The sequence below is a fragment of the Nematolebias whitei genome, chromosome 16, assembly GCF_014905685.2.
Source record: "Nematolebias whitei isolate Nwh7 chromosome 16, NemWhi1, whole genome shotgun sequence".
NCBI lineage: Eukaryota > Metazoa > Chordata > Actinopteri > Cyprinodontiformes > Rivulidae > Nematolebias > Nematolebias whitei.
Genome location: NC_056513.1, coordinates 37,224,642 through 37,240,094, shown reverse-complemented (window position 1 = coordinate 37,240,094; position 15,453 = coordinate 37,224,642). Strand labels below are relative to the sequence as shown.

At 43.6% G+C, this 15,453-nt stretch overlaps 1 protein-coding gene across 3 annotated transcripts in view; it reads left to right on the top strand.

Annotated features, from left to right (window-relative positions):
- The first annotated feature begins 4,898 nt into the window (after nucleotides 1-4,898).
- Nucleotides 4,899-15,453, top strand: part of fbxo7 (F-box protein 7) — a 29,860-nt gene continuing 19,305 nt past the window's right edge. For all 3 annotated transcript variants that reach the window (XM_037689978.1, XM_037689979.1, XM_037689977.1), the window contains exon 1: nucleotides 4,899-4,983. The gene's annotated coding sequence lies outside the window, so the exon portion shown is untranslated. The remainder of the gene's footprint in view (nucleotides 4,984-15,453) is intronic.

Sequence of the window (15,453 nt, the reverse complement as noted above, 5' to 3'; positions counted from 1 at the left end):
CCCCCGCGACCCGACCCCGGATAAGCGGAAGAAAATGGATGGATGGATGGATGGATGGATGGATGGATTCTAATTTAAATGAGGATTAAAAAATCAGTAATACTGTTTCACAGTTGATTTAAAATGAGTGGTTCACTTCAACATTTAAAAATGGTATGAACTAAACACACTTCTGATTATCAAGATATTGTAAAATAGTAGTGATAATATAAAAAAGAGAGTGTTCTTTCAATTGATTAGTTCAGGATACAATTAGACAGTCTCTGGATGAGCTAATTTGTATTTCTGGATTCAAATCAATGAAATAACAGTTCCTGTCCCATGAAGGTCTTCAGAGGCAGGTTTTGGTCGCAGGCCTAGTCCACTACACAAGTATAATTTAGATAAACACAAATTTTACAGGTACCTGCAATTGAGAGACTATTACAGGACAGAAATCAAGTGGGATCCCTCTGTGGAAGTGAATGGTGTGATTGAAATTGTGATATAATCATTCAGTGGAACAAAAATTAAAATCATTTCTACTCTATACCAAAAACTGATGATGAATAAACATTCAACTAAGTATGTAAAAGAAAAGTGGGAATCAGAACTTAACATGACAATTACAGATGAAGATTGGTCAGACATGTGGAAAACACATCAGACATCCACCTATTCACAGATATGGAGGTTGTTCACGTGGAAAAATCTAATAAGATTTTTCATAACGCCTAAAGTCAAGAATAGATATAAGAATACAAACACAGGGTGTTGGCAGAACTGTGGATAAATGAACGCTGATCACTCTCACATATTTTGGAACTGTCCTAAAATTGTTCAATTTTGGAAAAATGTACATGAAACTGTGAAGAAGGTTTTGGGATATGATATTCCTATGAGTAGCATGGTACTATATCTCTGTAATTTTAACAATACCAAAGTGAGGGTAAAAGACAGGTATCTGATTAAAATAATGTTAATAGCTAGCAAGAAAGCTATTACGAGGAAATGGGGAAAGGCTGACCACCCCTTGTCAAGAATAGTGGACTGGAATAATAGAAGAAATCTACATTATGGAAAAACTGACACATCGTTTGAGACTTCAGCAAACACAAATGGAAGAAAAGTGGATGAAATGGACAACATTCAGGACAAAAGACAGTGACAAAAACTAAAGAAAGAACTGGACAAACTAGGTGGGACAAAGGTCAAATAGAGGAATAACTCAATTCAATTCAATTCCGTTTATTTATATAGTGCCAAATCACAACAAAGTTGTCTCAGGGCACTTTACAGAAACATTCACATACATAAAAGCCAATTAGTAAAGTTCTCTATCTAAGGAATCCAGCAGACAAGTTGAATCTTGGCTTCGTTGCAGTCTCCCATCCTGAGCAAGCACAGTGGCAACAGTGGAAAGGAAAAACTCCCTTTTAAAAACCTCCAGAAGAACCAGGCTCAGGACAAGCGCCCATCTGCTTTGACCGGCAAATAAGAGTTAGAGCAGGAGGACAGATTAATGCCAGGGAGAAAGACTGAAAAATTCATTCCTAAGGTGCTCATGTCCAAAAACCAAAATCTCAGTTTTGTCTGTGTTCAACAGGAGAAAATTAAGGGTCATCCAGGTTTTTATGTCTTTAAGACATACTTGTAGTCTAAGTAGCTGATTGGATTCATTGGGTTTAATGTACAAATATAATTGTGTGTCATCAGCATAACAATGGAAATTTATCCCATGCTGTTTAATAACTTTACCTAATGGAAGCATATATAAAGTAAAGAGTATTGGCCCAAGCACTGAGCCCTGAGGAACTCCATGACTAGCTTTGGTGTATGAAGAAGATTTATTATTTACATTTACAAACTGGAATCTATCAGATAGATATGATTTAAACCATTTTAGAGCCGTTCCTGTAATCCCGATATCATATTCAAGCCTCTGTAGTAAAATATTGAGATCAACTGTATCAAATGCAGCACTGAGGTCTAACAGGACCAGTATAGACACAAGTCCATTGTCTGAGGCCATGAGAATATCATTAGTGACTTTTACTAGTGCTGTTTCTGTGCTATGATGAGCTCTAAACCCTGACTGAAACTCTTCAAACAGATTATTTCTTTGTAGATGTTCACGCAACTGACCTGCAACTATTTTCTGTAGGATTTTTGAGATGAAAGTTAGATTAGATATAGGTCTATAGTTGGCCAGAATTTCTGAATCAAGATCAGACTTCTTAAGTAAAGGTTTGATTACAGCAACCTTAAAGCGCTGTGGTACATAACCATCCATTAAAGACAAATTAAGTAGATCCAAAATGTGGACATTAATTAGGGGGAATACCTCTTTAAAGGTCTGGTTGGGATGGGATCTAGCAGACATGTGGATGGTTTGGATGAGGTTATTATTTTTGACAATTCAGAGAGCTCAACAGGACAAAAACTGTCCAAACATAAATCAGGCTCTAGTGAAATTTGTAAAGTTGCCTCATTTGACAGGGGACTAGAGATAGTAGAAGGAAGGATGGTTTGAATTTTCTCTCTAATTGAAATAATTTTATTTATAAAGAATCTCATGAAGTCATCACTGCTTATAGTTGTAGGGATACATGGTTCAACAGCAATGGGACTTTTAATTAGTTTAGCAATAGTACTAAACAGAAACCTAGGGTTATTTTTATTCTCCTCTATTAAAGATGAGTAATATAAAGTTCTAGTGTTATGGAGAGCTTTTTTATATGTTAGCAGACTATCTTTCCAAGTTAAATAAAATTCTTCAACATTAGTAGAGCGCCTGGTTTCTAGATGCCTGCTTTAAGGTACGTCACTCAGAATTGAACCAAGGAGCCAGTTTCCTCTGATTGATTACTTTCTTTTTCAGTGGAGCAATATTATCAAATGAAGTTTGCATTGAAGTTGTAAGATGATCAACTAGATGATCTAAGTCACTGTTTTCTGATGCATTAATCTGCAAGACAGAGGAAAACATTGATAGAAGAGATTGCTTAAATTTGGTTACAGCATTTTCCCAACTCCCAAGCAAAAGTTGTTTTTTTGTTAAGTTTTATGTTATGTTGAAAGTGAAGTGTTCATGTACATTGTATATGTAAACATTTATGAAAAATACCAATAAACAGTTAAATGAAAAAAAAAAAAAGAAACAAGTTTGATTGTTCAATTTAATTTTACTCTCTCTGTGCCCCCCCCCCACACACACACACACACACAAACACACACATACACACAATCCTGAGCCTAGTACACACCAACAATAATTTCTTCCAATGCTGTGCAACCTGAGTTTGTGAAATAAAGATACGACAAATGACACAAGCATGATTTGATGCTCTGGGTTTCTGCAATGCGCTCACGAGTGAAAACACATCTTCTGAACCAGTCTCAGCCCAAACAAAGTGGTTGACGAAGGACACACTGATACCTTGTTTTGTTGAGTGTTGGTGAATCACATGCTCGGCTGCTCTGACCACCTTCACTGCTCCCTCTGAGGGCTTCATCAGCCCACCATTGTTTTTAAGTTAAAGCAGCTGGTAGCTCTGGTCAAAAGATGAGGGTACAGCAGCTGTGATGTACGGCACACGTCGCAGGACAGGTTTTCATAGTTTTTCTGACAATAAACCCTGAAATGTAGACCAGGGCATTGTCACCAAAGCAGATGGCAGGTAACTATAGTCACATGACTCCAGAAATGTTTGCAAATGGGGACAGAAGCTCTTCCACTGCCATTAGAGCAGAGTGCATGTTTGCAGCTGATAGGGACAAAGTCTCATCTCAGTGTTTCCTCTAGTTAGCTTGCCATGGCGGGGTGCTCATCTCATCCATGATTTTTGCTGATGGGGGGACGGAGACATGTCTGAGAGCAGCTTGTACTAACACTTTTAGAGCAAGGGCGGGGGTCGTTCAACATGAGGGAAGAGGCAATGTGAGTGCTGCCTTTGGCTTTTTAGCTAGAGAGCCTGTATTTTGTGTCGGTAGCTTAGTGATTTGTCAGTGCCGGGTGGGGGTGAGAGAGTCAAGTTCAGTTCTGTTGACGGGGTGGGGCACTCCGCCTGTATAGGGGAAACACTGCATCTTGTGCTGCCACGTTGCCAGACCCACTTGGTGAGACACCACAACGGACCATTAGACGGCGGAAAATGCCCTGGAACTGCCCTGCAGTGAGATTGTTATTCCAGCCTCCTAAAAACAAACAAACAAACAAACAAAAAACACATTTACACACTTAGATTACAGAGTTGTTTAATGAGGACAGTCACAGCTATAAAAGACATATCTTCTGAGGGTAAGCAAGGAAACTGTATAACCATTTTCCCCACAGGTAAGCTATAAAAAGATACACACTGGTGTCTGAAGAGGTCTATCACATCAAAACATACTGTAAACTACGGATGAATAATAAGTATGAAAAAAATCTATTAGAATTTGCCCACCCAGGTGGTACCGATATCCGGTCTGGCCCATGGACTAAAAAAAAATAAATTATAAATGTTAAAATTCTGCCTGAAGGCCTGACAGAATTGAAGAAAAGCTCCAAGTGATCCTGAGTGGAGCAGTATGTGCAGACATAACGCTGAACTTGGAGCAGGTCAGAGAAAATCCTCAACCAAGACAATCCTAAAACAATACAGTCTAATATAAATTAATAAAGTGCACCACAGATATACTGGGTGCAAAATTACTGGGTGCTTCTTGAAAGTATAATCAGTAAATCAATCAATCAAATCTATAATCAGTAAAAAATATAGGCATAGCTGCTCGCTTTGTGTTTACTCCCATTGGCTCTTAGAGAGAGGAGAGACCCGTCCAATATGGCGGCGACGCTCAAGCGCGTAATGCGTTTACTGATCTAGTCCAAACATTTATTTTGAAAATCTAAACCGGAATAAGTGTTTCCTGGGTTTTCCTGTGACGTTTCCTTGTCGTTTGTTTGTGTTTACAAAAAATGGAGCCTGAAACGAGACCGAAACCGTCTTGGTAGATCATAATGTGAGTGTTTCTCCGCTTGACTTTGAATTTCTGTTGATTTCTGCGCATAAACTGCTGGTTTAACTAACTAAAATGTTTAAATAAGGTTAACCAGGTTAGTTCCGGTTCAACTTACGTTCCTAAAACGAAATCGAAGTTTGCTGAGTTTTAGCAACACTTTCCCGTCGAGTTCGGCTCGTTAAAACAGTTGGTGTTTGTTTTAACTGTTTTGGTTGAATTCTCTCAAAACACACTTTGAGCCAGACTCCATTCATTTTTTGTAAGATTTTACTAAAATCGTTTTCTTTCAGAAAAACTATTAAAAACATAATTTTGGTAATATTTTTGTTGAAGTACTTAAACGTTCCTGTTATTCAGAAGCATTAGTTCATGAATAAAATGTTTAATAGATACTTGCTGTAGGAATACTGAATATTAGTCTGTAAGACAAAACTGTCCAATCTTGTCTGAATCTAAAATCCTGTGTTCCAACACTGAGCATGGAGGAACACTAAACCTTAACCTACATGTTTTTATTTAAGATATAGATCGTTGGTTACTTACTGTAACCCCAGATTCTATGAGTATAAGTGTAGCCCTTTAAAGATGTCGCTGGTGGTTTTATCCCGTCATGCAAAGCATCGCACTGAAAAAATTTAGTCCACGCCCACCTGCTGTGTGGGCCCCACCCGGTCCGTATAAGTTACATTAAGAGCAGGTAATCGACTCCCAAATAGCTTTTCTTCAGCCATTTAGGAGCCAGTGAGGCCCAACTCTTAAAGGGCTACGCCTATACTCATAGAATCTGGGGTTACAGTACGTAACCAACGTTCTATTTCGTATAGGCTTCGCCCTTTAAGGCTGTCGCTGATGGGTTAAGGGCGAAGCAGATCTAGTCCTCGCCTCACTGGGTCCATTTGAACACCATACGAAGCGGCAGCTTTCCCAAAAACGTCTTGTCACTCAGCTCTCCATGTGCGTAATTACGCGTTGCGTAATTATGCGTACCATGCACAGACGCGTGCTGTGTAGCTATGCGTTCTGAGAGCATGAACGCCCTGGAAAAGCTTTCAACGGGGAAAGGAAGATGCTGAAAAATACAATAGAACAAGAACAACAGTCACAACTTGTGACTGATAACAACATCTCACACTGTAATGCATGCAGACAGATGTGAGTTTAAACGAGGTTCCATGAAACAACAATATTCATTCTGTTAAAACACTTTTAAGGACAGAATGCGTCATGGAACGAGCCGTCACATCACGTAGATAAAAGTGAATGAATGAGCAGGGTGTTGACCACGCGGCCGCAGTGCAAAATATCCAGCATTGTCATACCATTATGCAAGGCAGTCGAAGATGCGATACCCCTGATCGAGTGTGCTCTGAGGTTGACAGGAGGCTCTAAATCTGATGCTCTGTAGGCTTCAGAAAAGGCCTCACACAGCCAGTGTGACAGGTGCTGGGTGGATAACGGGCGACCTGCAGATGCATCTCTATAATGCACAAACAAATGTTGAGTCTGACACATTGCGGCCTAGGGCTGGGTACCTTTCTAAAAAAATTGGTGTCGGTACCTTCACTTCGGTGTCGGTTCCTGGACGGTTCTTTTTTCGGTACCAGTTTTGTAATTATTATTAATTCTAACAAGAATAAAATTATGTTACACATTACAGTACAAATTGTGTTTTATTTTTTAACTTTGATATTTTTCTATTCCAAACAGTTTTCTTACATAAAAACAAACAAATAATTTCCAGGTCAAAAGACCAGTTTCAAACCAGTGACACGTCAGCGTCTAATGGTCACTGCTACACACTGAGGACCTTTTCACTGAACAGTTTTTCTTCAGAAAAATCAACATGTCTGTTTTCTGTGGACACAAACAAGCCCACTCCTGGCTGATGGTGTCTCCAGCAGTAGGAAATGTTCACTCTGAGGGTGTGGATGATGATTGTTGCACACACAGATACCTGGTTGTCTGTTTGATAGCACTGACATATTGTCCCTCACATCCCACCAGCAGGTCACTGGATTCACTGAGGTAGGGATGATGCAGACTTCTGCACCTCTGTGTCTCTGCCTGAATCTTCTCTGTGGTTCTCTGGGGTTTAGGACTCTTATCATCTCCCTGTTGAACAAAACATCAACAATAACATGGTTGTGTTATTATTGATCAAAAAACATTATCTAGGCTGAGAGATAAAGGTTTAACTGGTCAACAACATCCTTTAAAGTTTAATTTACCTCCAACATGCAGCTCCACTGTAGAAAAAGCAGCAAATTTTTAACAACAAAGTCTGACTGTCCTGTGGCCTCCTCCTCGCTTTTCTGTCTGTCTGTCCTCACATCAGGGTCAGAACCGCCTGTGAGGAGAACATTAACATAAACAGTGAACATTAGTGAACTGTTTAAGCAGCTGACTGGATAAATGAGAAGCTTTACAAGCTAAGATTTATGTTACTGTCAATCTTTAGTTAGCTTCTGAGTTTAGCTAGCTACGTAGATAAAATAAATTTACACACTAATATCTTAAAAGTTAGCGTTATGGATCACAGTTTATTTCACCGCAATGTACATGTTAAGCTACAGTAATGTTAACAAACGTACACTCACCAGCTGAAGCACAGACACAAGAGACGTCCTTGGAGTTCTTTGATGAAAAGTCCGGTCGTGGAGATAATGAATCAGGACGTTCAGGCTCTTCTCACAGGCTGACTTAAATGGTGAGAGGAGGAGGAGGGGGGAGGCTAATGAACTCTTCTCTCCTCGCAGAAAAACACAGAGCAACTTTCTGCAGCGCGTGTTCTCGAAGCTGTTCGACAACACGCGCTGCACACGTGAACCCGTCTGTGGGCGTCACCAGCACCATAGACATAATTATACATAGATTTGGTACGGCAGCTCTATACAGCTCTGGGTGTAATCTGGGTCTAGTCTGTTTGTCATATGTCTGGTGTTTTGCCAGCCTGCATGCTGAAAGCACGTGACACGTTACAGCCAATACCGAAACTTGACACCGAAAGAAGAGTGATGTTTCAATACATACACCGACCAGTGCAGTTCGGTCGGTGCCATAAAAGAACCTCGGTTTGGTACTCAGCCCTATTGCGGCCGTGCGTGCTATGTAGCACGTCAACGCACGCACAGGACAGATGGAAAGATGCTTCTTCTTCTGATTTGTGGGGGGAGGGGAGGGAAAAACCCTCAAAAGATATTGCTCTTGATTTAAAAGAGCTCGTGATGTTTTCTCTTTCTCCTTCAGCGCGCACCAACTCACATCAGCATGCATGTGAGTTCACAGCATCAACGCGTGCCCGCTTGATAACTTTATAACATGTGGCAATGAGCGCGCGCTCCAGACGGATAGGCGAACCGTTTTCATCCGGGAATTCACGCTGCAGTACAGCTCAAACCTGGTGCGGAGGAACTCTAATGACGTTTTCTGTTATTTCTAGAACAGATCTCGTCCCCTCTCGCAGAAGCTCAGGAAATTCTGATTTAAATGTAATTTTCCAGAGTCTCAGAAGGAGAGGAAAACGCAGGGTTCCTCTCTCGTCACTCCCTGGTCCCAACGAACCGGAAAGATGAGATTTATTCTAGATTTGTCAATTTTGAACTGTGAGAAACAACACTCCATTAATGGGCCCGAGCCGCTCTGCAGCCGCCGCACAGAGCAGGGAGGAGAATTCTGCTTTATCTGGACATCTGCTGCTGCTGAGCAGTTTGTACAGACAGGTGGCAGCAATGCAACTCATGTGAACCGGTTGAGTGATATCAGCTGTTTCTGTCAGCAGACCTACATCACACATGTCAGATTTCACAGAGGCACACACATTTAACAAGCTGTGGGGGCGCTGTGGTTCTCCACACAGCAGCTCATTTAAATGTTTTTGGAGTGTTGCACGTTTTTTTTTAATGTGATTCAACACTTTGCCTTTGAGCTGCGGAATCATCAGAGTTTTTGATTCACACAGACAGCAAGTGACTGTTGCATACATAACTGGCAGGAGATGTATGCGCTCAACCCATGTGCCACATTGTGAGACAGATGCTGTGTGGGGCACACCCAATCTGCTCTCCATTGGAGTAGGGTACATCTCATGTATTCTGACCAGGGGACGGATGTGATGTCCAAAGACGGACCTTTGCGGCACGGGGACCTGGGACCTTCCACGTTCCACCCAGAGGTATGGCTCAGACACGGCAGAAATCCTGCGAGCGGCTGTGGATGTGTAGCAACACGAGAGAACGCTCAATGTTAACTATAATTATCATGGAGCCACGGGACGATCTACCACTAGGGGTGGACGTGACTGCTCACAGCCTGTGGTCGTAATGCTTCTTCACCTCCCTCTCTCCCTCTGATATCACGGTTTTCTGAACCGAGCTCAGGAGGAGGGACTGACAGCTCCTCTGTCCCAAGTGCGTGAACGCATCATGGTTCCCAGGCCTACGACACTTGTTATCGGGGCGCTCGTGGAACCTGCCGTGGAGGGAGGACGTTCTCCAGGCGGGAGGAGCGATCAGGAGTTAATCAGAATAGGCCAGCACCTGTGGTCTGGCCGCTGTGCGGATCTTTTTTAGAGGATCGATCTCTCTCAAGATGTAGTGCATACGATTCAGGATTCACGTGCTGCAACCACCACAGCGCTGTTCACATCAAGTGGTCAGTTTTTCAGCGCTGCTGTACAGAGAAAGGTGTAGAGGCCATTTCATGTTCACTAGGTGGTGTGCTGTCCTTTCTGCAGTGCTGATGGACAGAGATCTGACGTTCAGCTCGTGTAAAACGTTCACTGCGGCCATCTCTTACTGTCACAAAATTTTGAGACAGAACAGCTTTAATCATCCGCTGATGAAACGTTTTGTAAAAGGTGTACAGAGAAGGCGTAGAGGCCACTTCATGTCCACTGGACAACATACTGTCCTTTTCTGCAGCAGTCGATGGACAGAAATCTGGCGTTCAGCACGGTTATCGTATGCTGCAGCCATGTTTTTCTTCTTGTCTCAAAGCTGTCGGAGACAGAACAACCTTTAATCATCCTCTGACGGAGCATTTTGACTCAGATTGAAATAGCAGCTGTGGGCTTCTTTGCGACACGAGAAAACGCTCAGTGTCAATTATGGTTTTCTCTGAGCCCACGAGACGAACCACCGCTGGGGGTGGATGCGTTTGCCCACAGCCCATGGCCCAAAATGTTTCTGTACGCGTTTTCCTCCACCTCCTCTGATTTTATTGTTCCTGAACCGAGTCCAGGAGGAGGGATTGACAGCTCTCCTGGTGGCCCCCGAACGCGTGAGCGCACCGTGGTTCCCAGTCCTGCAACGCTTGCTGTCGGGGCGCCCGTGGAAACTGCCGTGGAGGGAGGACGCTCTCCTCCAGACAGGAGGAGCGACCAGGAGTTACCCAGAAATAGGCCAGCACCTGTGGGTCTGGCCATTGAACAGACCCGCTTAGAGAGGATGGGTCTCCCACAGGATGTAGTGCACACAATTCAGGTTTCATGTGCTACATCTACCACAGCGCTGTACACATCAAAGCGGACAGCTTTTCAGCGCTGGTGTACAGAGAAGGGTGTAGAGACCACCTCATGTCCATTAGGTGGCATGCTGTCCTTTCTGCAGCAGCTGATGGACAGAAATTTGGCGCCCAGCACGATTAAAACGTACGCTGCAGCCATCTCTTCCTGCCATGAAGGGTTAGGAGACAGAACAGTTTTTAATCATCCGCTGATGAAGCGTTTTCTAAAAGGTGTACAGAGACGCAGGCTTGTTTCACTCCCACTTGTTCCACAGTGGGATTTAACACTGGTCCTGCAGGTCCTGATCAAAGCTCCATTTGAGTCTTTGGATCAGGTTCCACTTAAATTCTTGTCTCTTTAAACAGCCCTGCTGCTGGCTTCAACATCCGCTAAGAGGGTGAGTGATTTATCTGCCCTCTCTGTCACTCTATCATGTCTCAGAATTCAGGCTGACGGCCGCTCAGCTGATTTAAGACCAAACCCAGCTTTTATGCCTAAAACATCACGAGCTCTTTTAAATCAAGAGCGATATCGTTGGAGGTTTTTTTTTTCTCTCCCCCACAGATCAGAAGAAGTAGCATCTTTTCATCTTCTCTGTCCGGTGCGGGCGTTGACGTGTTACATAGTGTGCACAGCTGCAATGCGTCAACATTTGTTTGTGCATTATAGAGATGCATCTGCAGGTCACCCATTATCCACCCAGCGCTTGTCACACTTGTTGTGTGAGGCCATTTCTGAAGCCTACAGAGCATCAGATTTAGAGCCTCCTGTCAACCTCAGAGCACACTCGATCAGGGGTATCGCATCTTCGACTGCCTTGCGTAATGGTATGACAATGCAGGACATTTGCACTGCGGTCACGTGGTCAACACCCTGCTCATTTATTCACTTTTATCTACGTGATGTGACGGCTCGTCCCATGGCACATTCTGTCCTTAGCGTTTACAGAATGAATATTGTTGTTTCATGGAACTCCGTTAAACTCACATTTGTCTGCATGCATTACAGCGTGAGATGTTGTTATCAATCACAAATTGTGATTGTTATTTTGGTTCTATTGGCACTAATCAGTTCACGACTATTGTTACCAATCAGTTCATTTGATTAATAATCAGCTCTCCTGTTTTTATTAATCTGCTCATACTGTTAAGCCGTAAACCGGTTGGTTCATGGCTCTTTTCAGCACTTTTCCCACCCCCTTGAATTTTCCGGGGCGTTCATGCATTCAGAACGCATAGTTACTCAACATGCGTCTGTGCATGGCACACATAATTACGCAATGCGTAATTACGCACTTGGGGAGCTAAGTGACAAGACGTTTTTTTGGGCAAGATTCTGCTTCATACGGTGTTTGAATGGACCCAGTGAGGCGAGGACAACATCCGCTTCGCCCTTAACCCATCAGCGACAGCCTTAAAGGGCGAAGCCTATACGAAATAGAACGTTGGTTACGTACTGTATTCCCAGATTCTATGAGTATAGGCGTAGCCCTTTAAGCGTCGGGCCTCACTGGCTCCTAAATGGCTGAAGAAAAAGCTATTTGGGAGCCGATTTCCTGCTCTTAACGTAATTTATACGGACCGGTTTGGGGCCCACACAGCAGGTGGGTGTGGACTAAATTTTTCAGTGCAATGCTTCGCATATCGGGATAAACCCATCAGCGACAGCCTTAAAGTGCTACACTTATACTCATAGAATCTGAGGTTACAGTACGTAACCAACGATTTCACGGCTTGATACTTGCAGCCAAGATATACTTTACCCTCCAGGAGATATTTATCAGTACAACAGTAGACAATCATAAAAAACATATGATTTGAAAATTATAATAAAAGCAAAAACAGCTACATTATGTAGTGATGTAAAATACTAAAAATAGGAACATGTCTGTTGGTTTATGCCATGAACTTAGCAAATGTTTAAAGCCATTTAACATTTAATTTAATTCATTTATTCATTCATTTAAATTAAACAAAATTTTAAGAAAAAATCATCAAAAAGAAAATGTGGAATGAAAAGAGTGCAGAAAGAAGAAAAAATTCTTATATCTGCCCTTTATAAAATATAAAACAACTTTAAACAATCACTTAAATTAATCACTTTAATATCCACTTTAAAGCTAGGAATAAAAAGAAACATGTTTTGTGTTAGCAGAATTTTATTCTAACTATAAAACTTATCCAACATTAATAAAACTTATCTCAAAATGCCTTTTTGGACATGCATGCATATATTTGTACAGATTGTACTTGAGAAGAGATTATTACAGCCTCATATAAAATCAATGATGATCATGATATCGGAACTGGATCGGTATCGGCCGATACTCAGACCTAGGTATCGGGATCGGGTCGGAATTTTAAAAAGTGGATCGGTGCATCCCTATTGTCAACATGTGAAACGGTCTGTCCAAGATCGTCTTGTTGAAAACTGACAGGTCCACAATGGATCTCGTTCTTCCGGTCCGTTTTGGAACCAGGAAGTAACGTGAGTAAAACCCTATGTTTTCCTCTCTGTCGGGAACTCTGGAAATTACCTCTTTTACCAGAAGTTCTTGGACTTCTGCGTTTAGGGATGAGACCTGGTCTGGTGATGACAGAACCGTCTCTAAAACTCTTCCAAACGGAGGGGGTTGAGCTGCGAATTGTAGCGTATAACCCTTGTTGATCAGACGGCTCATCCATCTGTCTAGAGAGCACGTCCGCTGCCACTCCGCGTAATGTTCGTGGAGTGGGCACGCGTTTATGTGGTTGTTGATGTTTCTTACGGACGTCAGCCAGTTTACAGCCTCGACCGCCGTCATGCATAGCGGAAGTGTGCTCCGCGTGACCCAAGGCGAGTCTTTCTCGAAAGGGCTCTGAGCGCACCTCTGTGCCTCGCTCAGGCTACGGGTTCACATTCATGTCTGTGAACCGGCGTGTGTTGAGGAGAGGTGTGCGCGCCTTCATCAACGCGGCGCTGTTTGGATGAAAGCTGCTGGCGCCGTGGGAGCGCGCGTTTGACACCGCTGCAGTGAGAAGCGTGCAGCTCCTGCTGAGAGCAAAGTTTCCCACTGGACTCATTCTGCGGTCTCACATTCATGCTGATGCGAGCCGGCGTGTACTGGGGAGAGCTATGCGCGCCTTCATCAACGCAGCGCCGTTTGGTTGAAGGCTGCCGGCGTCGCGGGAGCGCGCGTTTGATACCGCTGCGTTGAAAAGCGTGCAGCTCGGGCTGAGAGCGAGTTATCCCACTGGACTTGTTCTGCGGACCACATTCACTTTCGACTGCTGTGTCATGCGAGCGTCTCGTGTTTATCTTAGAGCTGCAGTGATTTTGAAAAACCTGTTTTAAGGACACCGGCTCATTTTGTGTGGAGGATGTGTGAAGAGAAGCCGCTGTGAGGTCATTCGAGCTGACAGACAGGCTAAAATCAAACACTTTAATCTTTGAATGAAGTTCATGTTTTATTAAAAAAATTGTGTCATCCTCCGCAAACCGTCATTTTTTGAATCTTCTCCCCCATGAGCCCTGCGATTTGTTGTCCCAGGGCGCCGCCTGTTGGCCATCTCGGGGGAATCGCTGAACCGCCGGTTGCTGGGATGAGGAGGGCTGTTCTCAGACGGGCGGGGCTGGCGGCGGAGCGGGAGGACGCTACTACAGCTGTGGAACGTCGCTGTTGTTGTCTTTGGCCACGGCGATCCTTCCAGCGGGCCGGGGTTCGGGATGAGGCGTGCGGCTTGATGAGATGGCGCACAGTCTCTGACACCTCCTCCGACTTCTTCGATTTTTCCAGCATGGCCTTGAAATTGGTCCCGAACAGCGCGTCCGTCGTAATGGGGCCCTCCATCAGGTCTTTATGCAGTTTCTCCGGCAGGGAGGGGGAGTGACTGAGCCAGGTGGACCTCTGAATCATTGTCATCCAAGCTGCGATCCGGGACAGGCAGACAGCAGATGAGGCACTCAGGTTGAGGATGACGTCAGACGCCTAGCAGAGGGAGCTCTTCGTCTCCTCAGGCAGATCTGCGTCCTCCAGCCTCCTTGAAACGCTGTACGCCAACAGCGCCACGTTGTTGTTTGCTGCGGCCTCCTGGATGCACACTGGTGAGCTCGATTGGAGAGCGATGTTACCGTCTGGTCATATTTCCCGGGAGGGACAGGATGCCGGTCCAACCTGGACAACTTCGTTCCAAACCCTTCCGCCGGGTTGGGCTGGGGGGGGGGGGGGGGGGGGGGTACCGAGGGAAAGTTACGCTTAAGCCTGGTATCCACAGGTCTGGTTCTTGTTGTAGCCTGTTGTGTCCGGTTCTAGTGGGACCTCTATTTTTGTGTCTCCACTTTGCCTATAGTTCCCATTTAGTGGGCGTATTGTTCACCTCTAGTGGGCGGATTATTAATATCAACGCACCTTACCACCTGGTGGCGGTAGTGCTACATTAAGCTCTTTTCTAAGCACCACTAACATGTATTAGAAGAAGAGCTGGAAAACAACACACAACCAAAATGGATGACGTCGATGAACTTGAAGCAGAACCAGCCGCACAGCCCGTCCTGGTCGCTGTCCCACAAGATGGAGAGCAGGGCCGAGGTGTCAGAGATGCTCTGATGGAGTACCTCATGAGCTGTAACTTATCATAATTCCACCCCTTAATCTTTTTTACCTCCCCAGCCTTCCTTAGATACAAGTGAACGTTAAAGTGTTGATTTGAAAATAAACATGGATTAATAATTATTCTTGTTTGTTTAATGTACAGACATGCCTTATTACCAGGTTCGTGTAAAAATGGCAAAACAAACACTGCTGCTGTGCTTCTATCACATATGCTGCGTTTTTTACTGGCTGTAGTTTTAGAAAAACTGTATACTCCTTAATTTTTGTTTTTAACAAAGAACCAAAACCTACAACAAGAACTTTATATTTGTTTATGCATATATACATTCATCTATTTTAATATTTATATATATATATATATATATATATATATATA